General features: G+C 31.5%; 1 non-coding gene across 1 annotated transcript; it reads left to right on the top strand.

Annotated features, from left to right (window-relative positions):
- The first annotated feature begins 13,535 nt into the window (after window positions 1-13,535).
- On the top strand, window positions 13,536-13,607 carry Trnac-gca (transfer RNA cysteine (anticodon GCA)). Its single transcript has one exon. It is a non-coding gene; the product is annotated as a tRNA-Cys (tRNA).
- The last annotated feature ends 162 nt before the right edge of the window (window positions 13,608-13,769 follow it).

Here is a 13,769-nt window from a genome sequence, read left to right as displayed (position 1 = left end):
TATTAGAATTTATAATATATTTATAAGTAAATTCTCGTGAAAAATATTAGAAAGTAAAATATTCACGACTTAAAATTGTTATAAATCTGCAATTATTTTTGATCAAATTTAAAAATACATAATATTTAGATCATTGTATGTTCTTTATGGATATTATTGACTGCTTAGCACCTCCTCTACATTTTTTAAGGTTATTCAATTATTGGGGTATATTGACTCATGACTGAATTATAGCTGAAAACTTTGGAAAAGTATAAGAGCGGAGTTGAGTATGCGGGATTAATACTCAAGAAGATGATGGTAATGATCTTCTGAAGTTCTGGATTTTATTCGAAAGAAAATAACATTGATGTTTGTGAAGTTTTCATAACTTGTCCAAATAACCTTTAAAAGCTACGAAACTGATATTAAAATCTAGATTTATAATTGGTTATTACATTTTATCAAAAAATTACAAAAGATTTTGCAATTAGGTCCTAATTAGGATTTAGTTAATAATTTTTTAAAATCTTTAGAATATAATCAACAAGACTACTGCATGCAAAACATCTGTTTTCCCATCACACATAAACATTTAGAAAAAAGCCTAACTAATATGACAATTAATAAATTATATAGTACGACATTCCTCAAATGATGTTTCGCTGTGCCCACATATTTTTAAAGCGACATTTCCCGAACAGATGGACTCCGTACCATGAAGTGAAACTCGAACACAGTGATTGTATCAGATAAGGTTATATTGATATAAAACCGCGCGATGTACCATCACAAAAGGCCGCAACGTAAGCGGATTATTCGGGGGTGCGACCGGTTTTTACTTTCCGCTGGCATATGGGCCCGTACCTTCCTTATGTGACACTTTTTTATGCCCGTTGTCCCACTAAATCCATTGTATCGGACCTGGTTGGTCACACTTCGATCAGGGGGTTTTAAATTATCGCCAAATACCATCTGATAAACCAGACGTGAAATCACTAAACGGGAACAAAGGAATGGACAAATTGAACTGGGGATTGCTTATTAATTTTTGTCAGTTTAAAAATAAACAAATTCATTTTGGACTCTTAATTGGTGTTAATTGGTTTCACTAATGGGTATTGTTGGAGATTATGCAGAGGGGTTCCATTTCTGACTATGAGTTGATATCGCATATAACGAACGTATCTGGACCCAATCTTACTTCACTAGAGATTAAAATTGTGTACATTAACATATAAATGAGTATGGAGTTTGGAATTGAATCGGACTAGTGTGTGATACATGAGTCCTTTAATGTATCTAGTGGCCGTGCACATCTAAATATGTTTATAACTAAAACATGACAAACTAAGTGAGCTGCGGCGACTGTCCCAGCGGATCAGTGCAAGCCGAGCGAGCGGGATGAAGGAGAGACGAGGTGTCGGAAACAGGGAGAGGGATACAAACGTTCTTCAAAAGGACCTCTCATTCCGGTCTAACGCCTTGGGGCCCCTCCCGGCCTTTGAAGTGAGATGTCCCCGGGCACGTAGACTCGCATCAAAGCTAATGTTGACGGAAAGATGACACCTTTTTAATTCCCAATGAAAATTACTTTTAAATTTTGATGGATGGCGAGATAACGCGCCCGTCCGATATATTCTGCCCTTGTGTCCTCGGGGTGTCGTAATTCTAACGAGACCACTTGATAGCGTCTAACTCTATTATTTTGGTCCATGTGTTTTACTCTGTTATTTTGCAAACAATTAGTTTGTTCTTTAGTGTGTATCAAAGGCCTTTGGTTCAAAGTCCCTTTTTATTCTAAATATTTTCTAGAAAAAACTCTAACGTCTAAAATTGAAATATCTATTTGCAAACAATAGAAAAAGTAAATAATGAATTTTATTAAACTTATTAACAAATTAAATATACTATTAAACCACTAAAAAAATGTATCTTCCTTTTTTAAGATTAAACATATTAATAGAAGATATAAATATATTTATATCAGTAGTCAGCCTAACCTGTTGGACAATATTATTTTTAAAATGGAGTATGGAGAATTAAATTTATTTTCCGAGGTCAAACTTAACTAAACCCTATAATTTACATCATACTTATATATTATATAGGTGTTTTACTTCTCAACAATGGAGTTTAGTTATACGTATTTATTACATATTTTACTTTCCTTTTTAGGATTAAATAGATTTAATAGATATTTTTAACATAATCTAATATACTGTAATAGGCTTCAATTATTCGCGACTAAAGATATCTTTATTCGCGGATCTAAATCTGAACATCGGTACAATATCCTTTGTAAACGCACCGTCAAATGGACTAATAAAATAGACCTTATTACAACTATGCCAAAAGTATGTTTTTAAATAATATCGATGCTGTATTTTTTCGGCCTTTGACATAAGCCGCCTTCGCCGCGTTCGGTTGTTTATGAGAATTCAAATAAACAGTTCCATCTTTTGGTAAGAGCCGCATTGCATATGCATTTATAGTTTTATCTTTCCATTCGTTACAAAAATTGTGATTGAGTAATTGCTCAATAAAAAAATCCGAAGATAAAATAAGGTCGTCTGTAGCTTCAACTTCACTCTCAGCTAAAATTGTTCGTAATCCAGCAAGAGAAAAAAATGGAAGTGGCGTTATCATTATGAAACGAAGACCGCAACCAAAAAATGAAATGAAAATTGATTCGTGTATGGAACAAAGTCTTATTTTTAAGAGGCAAATTGCTAATGCTTCTGCTGAATATCAGTCTGAATTGAAAGAGCTTCTAAAAATTACCAAGCAAGGAAAAATTACAAAATTCTTTAAGCCATTGCCTAAACCTGAATATAATTAATTATTCAGTATTATTATAATAATTAATCAGTATGGTTAAAAACCTCAAGTAAATTGTTCTTTATTTTGTCACCTAGGAACGAACAATTTCTGTATTCGCGGCATATTTACGAAACATATACTCCGCAAATAAAGAGCTTTTACTGTATTTCAAACTTTACTTACTCCTTCTTCGTAGAAAGGTAAATAAATAGATTTTGGGGAATCTCATTTATTTCAAAAGGCCAAAAAATAACCAAAGCTTAAAATGTAAGTTCTTATTTATTATACATTTTACTTGTTTATTAAGATTAAACGTATTAGTAAGCGGTTTTAATCTTTAAAATGGTGCTACGGCAGATTGTAGTTAATACTAGTACCTACTAGTAAGTAAAGATTAATGTTAGATGCGTTCATATTATGTTTTAAAAACAAAATAATTAATTGCAACAATAATCACCATGTGCATAAGTGTTATACAGGTAAGTAAATTTATTAATATAATGTAATAAAGTTTTTAGTGTGAATTTAACCCAACGTTATGCTGGTATGTTGACATTTATAGCTGTGGTAAAAATGTAATTACACCTTACATCATTAATTATGACTTAATTACCCCCAGTTTTGCAATTTTAAAGTTTATGAATGTGCTAAATAGCATTAACTATTTTATCGTTCCGGTTTGTCGGACTTTATCAAATGCATGAACTTTACAAGGATACCTTCATCCAAGTTTGGACAGAATATATGAAGAAATCTAGGCCTTTAATACATTTATATTTTATCTATAGCGTGGTTGTAGTAATAACTTAACACTTAGGAAAACAATGTAAATATTTGTTCTGGTTATGAAAATTATGTAGCCGGATAAACCGGATATTCTGAAAAATATGAAAGAGGCACATTTAATTTCCTTATAAATCTAATGCTGAGCAATTATTTTCATAGAATCAACTTTTAAAGTATCTTTATTTTCAAAATATGTCGCATATAAATAAATGATTATTCTTCATGCATTCGGAATATATGATATATGTTCCAAACTTCTAACAGTTGAATATACTATATATTATAATTGTCACCAAATTGAATTGTTATAATTATTACCAAATTGTAATAATTATCAACCGTGATGAAGATGTTATGCTCCAAAATCTTTGAATCATTTGAATAATTCTTACTTGATTTTTATTGAAAATGCAGAAACAATTATGGGGAGAAGAACTAAGATCAGAACCTCGAAACTAGAGGAGTTATCAGGTAAAATGGAACGAAAAACAGGACTTAGTTATAAAATTTATGTGTTCAGCCTTGTAGGTCGTTCTCGAAAGGAATTAATGCCTAACGTTTTGATAGCACGAGTGGATTACATCTTCAGAGGTCTGCTCTAGTGTGAATGACAATTTAGACAACTAATGTCTGAATAATTTTGTTGCGCTTGGTGGTCGTTCTTGTGTGCTTAGCAATTTTTTTGTTTTTAGGTACCGAAGTCCAAGTTTTAACAAGTTTTGGCCTTTATACTACAATATGAATGTTAAAATTCGCAATAAATTGATACATATTGCCAAAATTAAAAACAGATGATTTTAAAATTGTATCTATAATACAACTATTTATTTGTTCATACGTAAAATAACTGTTTCCTTTTGTGTTAGAAACTAAAACGAACCCTTCCCACCCAGGGTAATTGTTTGATTGAAAAGATTCATGAAGTGTACTTGATCCGATATATTAAATATGCACTTGGCGCAATCATAATGGGCGTACAAACGGCCTCATGGGTTTAGAGAGAGCCTGAGGCTATGCGATCCTACCTGTTGTGACCATACGGCATCAAGTCGAAGGGTGGTGCGATTCCTTGTTCTGAATAAATAACCACTTCACTTTTTTACTTGTACCCGGGCGTGAAAAATCAATTACCCCTATGGTCACAATCGATGCTAATCAGTATAGAACTTATGCTAATACATGCTACATTGTTTTCAAGTGGGTTTTAAGGACTACTTCAGTATGGGAAAATGGCTGAAGTATCGTGGTTCTTCAAAATATATAAAACAGTGGTAAATCATTCGTATTACTCAGTACCATAAATCACACATCAACTCTATACGTCCCTTTCAGAAAATTAAAAATCTAAAATATTTCCCCATAATCCCGATTCCCAATAAACTCTCACGTCTCCGACGCAATAATCCCACCAATCGGTTCATCCAGGACGGTTTAAATTTTATAAAAGATCGTCGCCGCGCATTCACAAAGCATACACACGCACACACTACCACTAAATCTAAATGGCATAGTTCGGATGAATTTGAGTTTAATTAATCTCGTAGCTGTCAAACGGCACGGGGACCGTAGGCAATAAAAAGAGGATCAACGTTGGCTGATCAAACAACGTCATCGGAAAAAATGAGAACGTCGGAGGGGGTGGTCGCGTTATTATCTCGGTGTTTGCAAACAGTCGGATGTGTGTGCGTGTGCGAGGCGGCGTCCCACCACGGAAGGACAAATCCTGCCATTAAGGCGCCAATAATGGCGAAGGAACGTCGTTTAAATATATAAATTGCGTCATACGTGGGGGATTTCCCGTCGCGCGTGATTTATTTGGCGATCTAAAAAACGATTCATTATTTTAACTACGTAAATAAGCAGTATAAGCAGTGACAATAGATACTATTGTTCGGTACGATTTCCTTATAAACTCATGTTCAAAAGGGATATTGAAAAAAATAATGTAAACGCCTGGTCATTGACTTTTGTTTTTTATCTTTTAGAATTTTTTAATAAATGTTTCCATGAATAAATCAAAAAAAATTATTGACTAAATGTACTTAATAAATTTAATATAAATCAACAATTTTTATTTTTCATAAAATTTATACATACATAATGTATGTACATTGTATATCCTCCATGGACAGATGGGTATCGGTGACTTCTTGATACCTCCCCTCAATGCCTCTATGAGGTTATAGTTTTCCTTGTGTTACCATTTCTTGGTCTTTCTGAAATAGAGCCAATTTGATAAACAAGAGTACACAAACGAGAAATAACACTTTGTGCATCATTGAGTCTACCTGCGATTCCGATCTGATTGACTCCAGATATCAATATACCAATTACTCTAGTTTCGACAAATAAATACTCATACAAACACTACTGTAATCAATTACGAATTAAATGTATATTATATCACTACCTAATATATACTCTGCTCCAAGAAATAAATGCACCACATCAATAATAATTGATTAATATTAATATTTTCTAAGAACAGGAGACATAACTGTATACATATATTTTATGAATAAATTGGTGAAAGTTTTCAATTTTTCTAGTACTTAACCTACAATTTACAGTATAATTTAATGAAACTTTAAGAGTAAAGACTAAAAATGTGTCTGAATCGACTGATTGCATCTGCATGTTAGTAACTTTTCCACATTTTTCACAATCAACATATATTTGTTGAATAAAATATTGGAAGCTTTCAGTACGTCTAGTATAAAATCATCAATTTTTAAGAAAATTTAATGAAAATTCAGAGAAAAGACTTAAAATGTTACTGAATCGACGATGAAATCTGCTTGTTAGTATCTTTTATAAAAGTCAACATATTATATTTCAATTTTTATGATAATTTAGTGAAATTTTCAGAGCAAAGACTGAAAATGTTACTGAATCGACTGATGGAATCTACATGTTAGTAACTTTTCCATATTTCTCACAATGTGTTATAAAAGTCGACATATTATGTTTGATGAATAAAATACTGGAAGCTTTCAGTTTTTCTAGTATAACATTTACATTTTTTAATATAATTTAATGATTTTTTCAGAAAAAAAAACTTAAAATGTTACTGAATCGACTGATAGGACCTGCATGCTAGTAACTTTTCCAGATTTTTCATAATGTGTTATAAAAATAAACATATTATGTTTCCATATATATATATTTGTTCGGGTTTATTGGCTGATGTTTGTTGGAATTTTTCCTAAAGTTTCGCTAGCACGAGTGACTAGCATCTTCTGATTTGATTCGTATCACTTTAACATCTGATTGTCAACTAAATGACAACTTGATGTTCTAGAAATTTCGTTATGTACGTTGGCCGTTCTTATCTGCTTAGTGATTTTGGTGTCCATATTTTATCCAGCTTCAATGTTTCTTCTTCTCTGTTGAAATTGTTTCCGTGTTTATGGATTTCAATTGCTTCCCTAATCACTTTCTTATATTATCTGGTTGTCGAGGCAAGCAATTGTGTATCTTGGAATTTTATCTTGTGATTTTCTTCTAACAGTGCATGTTCATCTACAGCAGACTTGTCTGATTGTCCTAAGATGCAGTTTCGTTTGTGCTCCTTAATCCTAGTCCCTATTGAACGTTTTGTGGTACCGATGTATTTTTTGCCTCAAGAGCATGGTATGCGGTATATCCCAGAAGCTGTTTGATGGTCTCTCCTATCTTTGGCAAATCTGAGACTGTGTTGAACCTTCTTTGTTGGTATAAAAACAGTATGGATGTTGTTTTGTTTGTTGAATAAAATATTGGAAGCTATCAGTACTTTTAGTACAAAATCAACAATTTTTAAGATAATTTAATGAAAATTCAGAGAAAAGACTTAAAACTGAATCGACTGAAGAAATCTGTTTGTTAGTAACTTTTATAAAAGTCAACATATTATATTTGATAAATAAAATACTGGTTTTCAATTTTTGTAGTATAAAATCTATAATTTTTATTGTAGACGTATTGTATTTATTTATTTAAAAAGTAGGTTTTTCTTTATAATTGTTACAAAAAAATCATATCAAATTTGATATTTATAAAAAATAAAAATTTGAACTTAATATGCAGTGTTTCCATCTCAATTATAAATGACAGCCTGACTTATTCTGTTCATACTCAAAATCTGTGTTAGAATTTCATTTTGGTTCAAATTTTCCCAAATTTCGAGTAGAAGACGCTCCACATCCTCGGACGTTTAAGATTGTGCCTCTCCTAAGAATGTCCCAGATGGTTCTATTGGGTTAAGGACTGGACTGCGAACTGGTGATGCCATAGGATTAATCCCAACGCCAGCAAGATTATTTCGGTTTGGTATGTAGTCTTGCATTTTTCCGCATATGACACGACATGCTCTTCTAGAATGTCCAAAATGTAACGCGAAGGTTTCTATTATTCATCACCACCAAGTTGGTACGTGCTGTTAAAGGTGTGCCTCCCATAACACATCATAATTGAGTCCCCACCAAATAATATGGTATTAGTTACATTGAGCATATCTTTTATTTGGCCATCAAAACACACGAACGCGTCTATCGCACGTGTTCAGGCAAAATCTAGATTCATCTGTAAACAGAACTCGTTTCAAATTCGTTTCTACCCAATTGACGTGCTCTCTATCAATTTTTTGCCGGGCTCTGCGATGGATCACGGTTCACGTCGAGCCTCGAACATCACCACGGGGTTGCAAATTATCTTCCCTAAGCCGTTGTCGAATAGTTTAAATATTTTTTCGTACTCCATCTACGTTTTCTGAGATTGTAAACTTAAAAGTCCCAATAAACGATCTTAAACAGGAGTTGTAGTACGATTTCTACCCGGACCTGGTCTACTAGTGTGGTCACCAGGCTCCATATACCGTTGACACATACGAGAAATGGATGTATGGGATACGCCAAATCTTTCGACTATTACGCGGTAACTCTAACCTTTGTCTAGATTGCCGTTGCATATTAACAAATAGCGGAAATTAAAAAAAGGGGATGATAAATGAGTTGTAACGAAACGGCGCGTTGCGTCAATAGTTTAATCAGTTATCCTAATTTACCAAACTTGGTATATTTCAAATAACAGAAAAACGAAACATCCTGTAAACATTTTTACACACTTTTTAAATGTCATTTTAAAATAAAAAAAAATATTTATAAAATTTGTCAACCTTTTTTAATTCATAAAAGCTTAACATCCTTAACTTTTGAACATAAGTTTATTTTTACTGATCCCATAGTCTTTGAACATAAATATTTCTATTAACTATGCAATATTAACAATAACCAGTTCCATAAGTTTTTTAAATAAAACCCACAATAAAACCATATTAATTAAAATTTAACAAGTTGGACATTTCCAACATGAGCCCAACAGGTATGTGTAAATTTTGCCGAACACATCCAGGCAGGTACTCATATTAAATGTCGTTAGTGTGGTCCCTGTCATTGTCCATCTTGGTATGGCCGTGACTGAGGAATGAGCCTGGGCAAATGTAAATCCCAATTAAGCTTGTCCGTTCTCCTGGAATCTAGTGTACGGGGGGCTCAACAATCCACCGACAACTGATTGATTCAGCTGCGAGCACATGTCCAACGTAGTCTCCGTCGTAAATTAACTTTGGCTTTCAGCCGTTGTCGTCTCTTCTCCCGTCTTCCGCACTCTTTAACAAACTCCAGGACTCTCGACTGATTATCGCGTTCATTCATTTATCTGTTTCATGTTTCAGTGAATGGAAATGCAAATGCTTATTTGTATTTACGTTTATTTACATCCAGTAACTGCACAACATCATGTTGACGTTCAATTTGAAAAACAGTTTACAATTAAACATGCTCATCGATGCAGGGGTTGCGGGAAGGTGGTTATTGGAATACTGGGAGTCGGTCACATTCGGAGGAGTAGACAGTATGACAAATGGTCCGTATCAGTTGATAATCATTTAATCCGCGTTAACCCTCTCGCCTCGTCATCGCCTGAGTTATGCGCTGCTCTGCGGGGAAACTTAATCATTGGAATACGCCGGGATGGGATATGCACTCTAATACTTCATTTCATATCATTCAACCCATTCCAGACCTTTCATTTCGAAGGGATCGCAGTTATTACCCACAGTCTATCATGGCACTGAATTCATCACTGTATAAATTGCGATAAATATGTACGAAAATATAATGGCACTTTTTCAACTAAGACAAAGTTTCAGATAATACAAATGTGACGACAATTTTTACTAACAAAAACAAAGACCAGTGAAGTGAGCAAATATTAAAAATGATGTTTAGTGACAAAAAGGATAAGGATTTCTGTAGAGAATGATAGTTTTTATATGACTTTCTGCGAATGACGTACGACCCGCATAACGTATGCTGTCTGGACCTGATTTATGGGCCGGGTTCGAGTGGAGAAGCGACCTGGAATAGACCACTAAGGGATATAAAGAATCGCGAAATAGAAAACAGACTTGTTTAGGCGCTCACAAATCATTCCCAACAGCATACCAACGGTATCAGGGAATAAATTATGTATTAGGAAGCTTTTTTCTACGCCGACCGTCCCGGTCGAATGTTTTACATGCCTTAAATTTAATTAAGTAGAAGTTGTTTGTAAGATATTATTTTTTCTAAATTATACAGATACATACATATAAGTCAACAGTTTTATGTTTTGTCACCTGTTTTATATTCATTTAATATAATAAATCATTGTTTCTTCAAATTTTAAAAAGTTATTTGGTCTCTGTTACAGATGAAATGAACTAAAGGTAGGTAATATTAATATATATATATAATATTTATAAGGTACTATATTAATTTTTTTGTGTTCAGGATATCATTTGAGTAGATAACATAAATTAGTATACCATATATTTAAAAATGATTTTTTTAAATTAAGTCTGAATATAAATTTGAATTTCATGTGGAGAGCATGTGGAAACTGGCAGAATCTAACATCTATTTATGTTCCAAATAATTGTTTTATCTACTTATGAGTATTCTTTTTAAATATGATAAAGTAGATACTAAAAGAGATATTCAAAACATGTGTAAATAAAATCTTTTGTGTGTACTTATTTTTTGAAGGCAACATTTAAATAATGTTTTAAAAAAACATAAATGTACTCATTGAGTTCCATTATAAGACACAGAAGAAGAGATGAAGAATTCAACGTTGTGCTTAAGAATCAAGTTTGGATCTAAATTTGAACATCATTTAAAGGCATATGGGAACTGGAAGAATCTAATATCTATTTATTTTTGAAATAACTTATGGATATTTCTATTAAATGTGACTCAGGGTGGATAATAAAAAAAAGTATACAAAATATCTGAAAATTAATTGTTCTATGTGTATTTGCATAATGAAAGCAACATTTAAATAATAATTAAGAGAAGTATAAATATTCCTATTGAGCTCCATTAGTTTAATGAAATAAAGGGGTGCAGCATTCTGCTTAAGATTGAAGTTTGGACCTTCATTTAGAAACATATTGAAAACTAGAAAAGTCTATTTATGTTTGAACTAATTGTTTTACTTAGTTTCATATCTAAAATACTAATAACCTAATTAGTTTTCTCAAATAATATTGTTTTCGAAAATAGGTCTAACCGTTTAAAAAATATTAATTAATTGATAAGAAGAAAATATAAAATGAATTGCCAATTACTGATTTATAATCGTAAGTCAGTAGCAGAACTAGATCTATCATACGCCCAACAATATGCCGAGTCTAATTGACTGTTCAAGTAAAAACTCCTAATTGAATCCATGAATGGCACGTACGTAAGGAGGGCCGTCGTTCCCATGAATTGAATATTCCGCTCACTCGCAGGACGTTGCGGGGCCGCTGCACAGGCAGGAAAGAAAGATCGGCCGCGACGGATGGACGTTGGTCCATTGTCGTTAAAATTTAGAGTCGGATTATGAAAAAAGTGGTCGCGGCGTCGGATGTGGTCCTCATAAAACAATGGGGCCCGGTCCGCTATCTGCTGCCAGACATCTGCATGCATCAAGATGCTGCTCCCAGTTCGCTCGGCACATCTCATCTGCCCAGACGGACAGGACTGCACCGCGAAAAAAAAACCGATGAATTTCAAAGCGCGGCCGGCGAAGTACCGTTACGTTGAAATGGATATAGGTTTGCGTTACAAATGTTCAAGACGTTTTTGATTTAATGATCTTATTAATAGTCAAAATAATAATGAAACATCCTCAACAATAATTATTTTTATACTATGCTTATATATATCATCCGACACAGCCCAGATTCACTTTGTAGTATAAATTTACCAAAATTGTGACGTGTGTTTTTTTTACTAAAAATGTGAAATTCTTCATCGTAACAAACAAATTTATTAATTTTTATGGTTCAAGAATTGAAAAAATTGACAAATCTTTCTAAAATAGTCTAATTTTCATGTTTTTTGAAATTCTGGAAAATAAATTCGTCAATTTTTGTAAAAATTGAAAAATAAGTTTTAAACATCTTTGCTGATTCTTTGTTTCATTATGATTAAAATTTTTTTTTTATTTTTAGTTTTTCAAAAATTTAGAAATTTTTAATTTTTTGATAAAATTTAAGAAAACTACACAAAACTAAGATAAGTCAAAGAATAAATGTGTCCATTTTTTTATTCTTATTTTTGTGTAAAAACTGAGGAACTGATTTTTTTTTGTAATTGTCAATTTATTGTAAAACTGACTAATTTCTGAAATTTTCTCTTATATAAATTTACTAAAAACTGTGAAAATATTTTTTTAGTAAAAATTATGAAATCTGATTTTTTTAATATAACTAACAAATTCTCAATTTTTTTATTTTTTATTAAAAATTAGAAAACGTATCTAAATTATTAAGTCCTGTTGAAATTTTATTCAAACATCTATTTTGTAGTATAAATTTGTGAAGAGATTTTTTTTAGTCAAAATGAAAATTTCAAATAATTCTTTTTAATATAATGATTAATAAATTCTCATCTTTAACGATTTTTGAACAAAAATTGGGAAATTTTATTTTTTTATTAGAAATGGAGAAAATATTGCTTATTTTCTTAAATTATGATTAACAAATTCTAAATTTATTTAAGAAATTGAAAAACTTGTGTAACTTTTACTACTGCTTTTTAATTTTTCTAATGTTCAATATTTTTAAGAGAAATTTCAGAAAGGAGAATTTTTAATTAAGTCAATTCCGTTTGAAATTTATTGTCAAAACATTTTTTTTGAAAAATTATAAAAAATGTTTGTTATTTTTTTTTTTTTTTTTTTTTCATTATTTATTGTATTCTCAAATTTTATATAAAATAAGCAAAAAAATATTGATTAATTTTTCAAATATTCAGTATTCATTAATTTCAGAAATCTTAGTGGAATTTTTAATTAATAAGTTATTTTACGCACAAGAATTTATTGTACAATTTCCTTCATTTTATGATGCAATTAATTGGCACAATATTGAACCAATTTATTGATGTAACAGTTCTACAATAAGTCGGCGTGTAAAAAAATCCCAATATTTTTGAAAAATAAGACAATTTATGCTATTTTTGACAGTCTATTACATAAGCCACTTGTTAAAAAAATAAATCATAGAACGAATTTCATTTTCAATATTTTCATAGATTTATGAATACCTACGCATAATTTTGTTTATGAAATTTACTATACCCATTTCAGGGGGTGCTTAAAAAATTTCAATTGCTTCAATTTCCATACCTAAACCATTACTGAGTTCCGGTTTTCTGTGGACCAAACTACTTAAAAATTATTCTTATAAAATAAATCAGCTTACATTTTTGTCGACATTTTAAAACGTTTTTACTGTCATTATTATCCCATTTCATTTGTTTATCTCTAAGATACTTCAATGAGATAAATATTTATAATACATTAAAAATGTATTATCTAATTTATGTAGGCGTACTTATTAATTAAATATTATCTTGCCATTTTAATTAATAAATGGGGGTATAGCTCAGTGGTAGAGCATTCGACTGCAGATCGAGAGGTCCCCGGTTCAAACCCGGGTGCCCCCTCTATTTTTTATTTATATATTGTAGTACTAAAAATTATTTTAATTGTATATCTCCCTATTCTTCTAATTAAAAATTTTAAACACAGTTTTTAGAACTCATTTTGTTTAATAATTTTACCTAATTATGTTCGATATTAGGGGTAAAGATGACAAAAAGTATTTT

This window comes from Aethina tumida, chromosome 4, assembly GCF_024364675.1.
Source record: "Aethina tumida isolate Nest 87 chromosome 4, icAetTumi1.1, whole genome shotgun sequence".
Classification (NCBI taxonomy): domain Eukaryota; kingdom Metazoa; phylum Arthropoda; class Insecta; order Coleoptera; family Nitidulidae; genus Aethina; species Aethina tumida.
The sequence above is the reverse complement of the archived record's forward strand: the minus strand, read 5'-3'. Positions and strand labels throughout refer to the sequence as shown.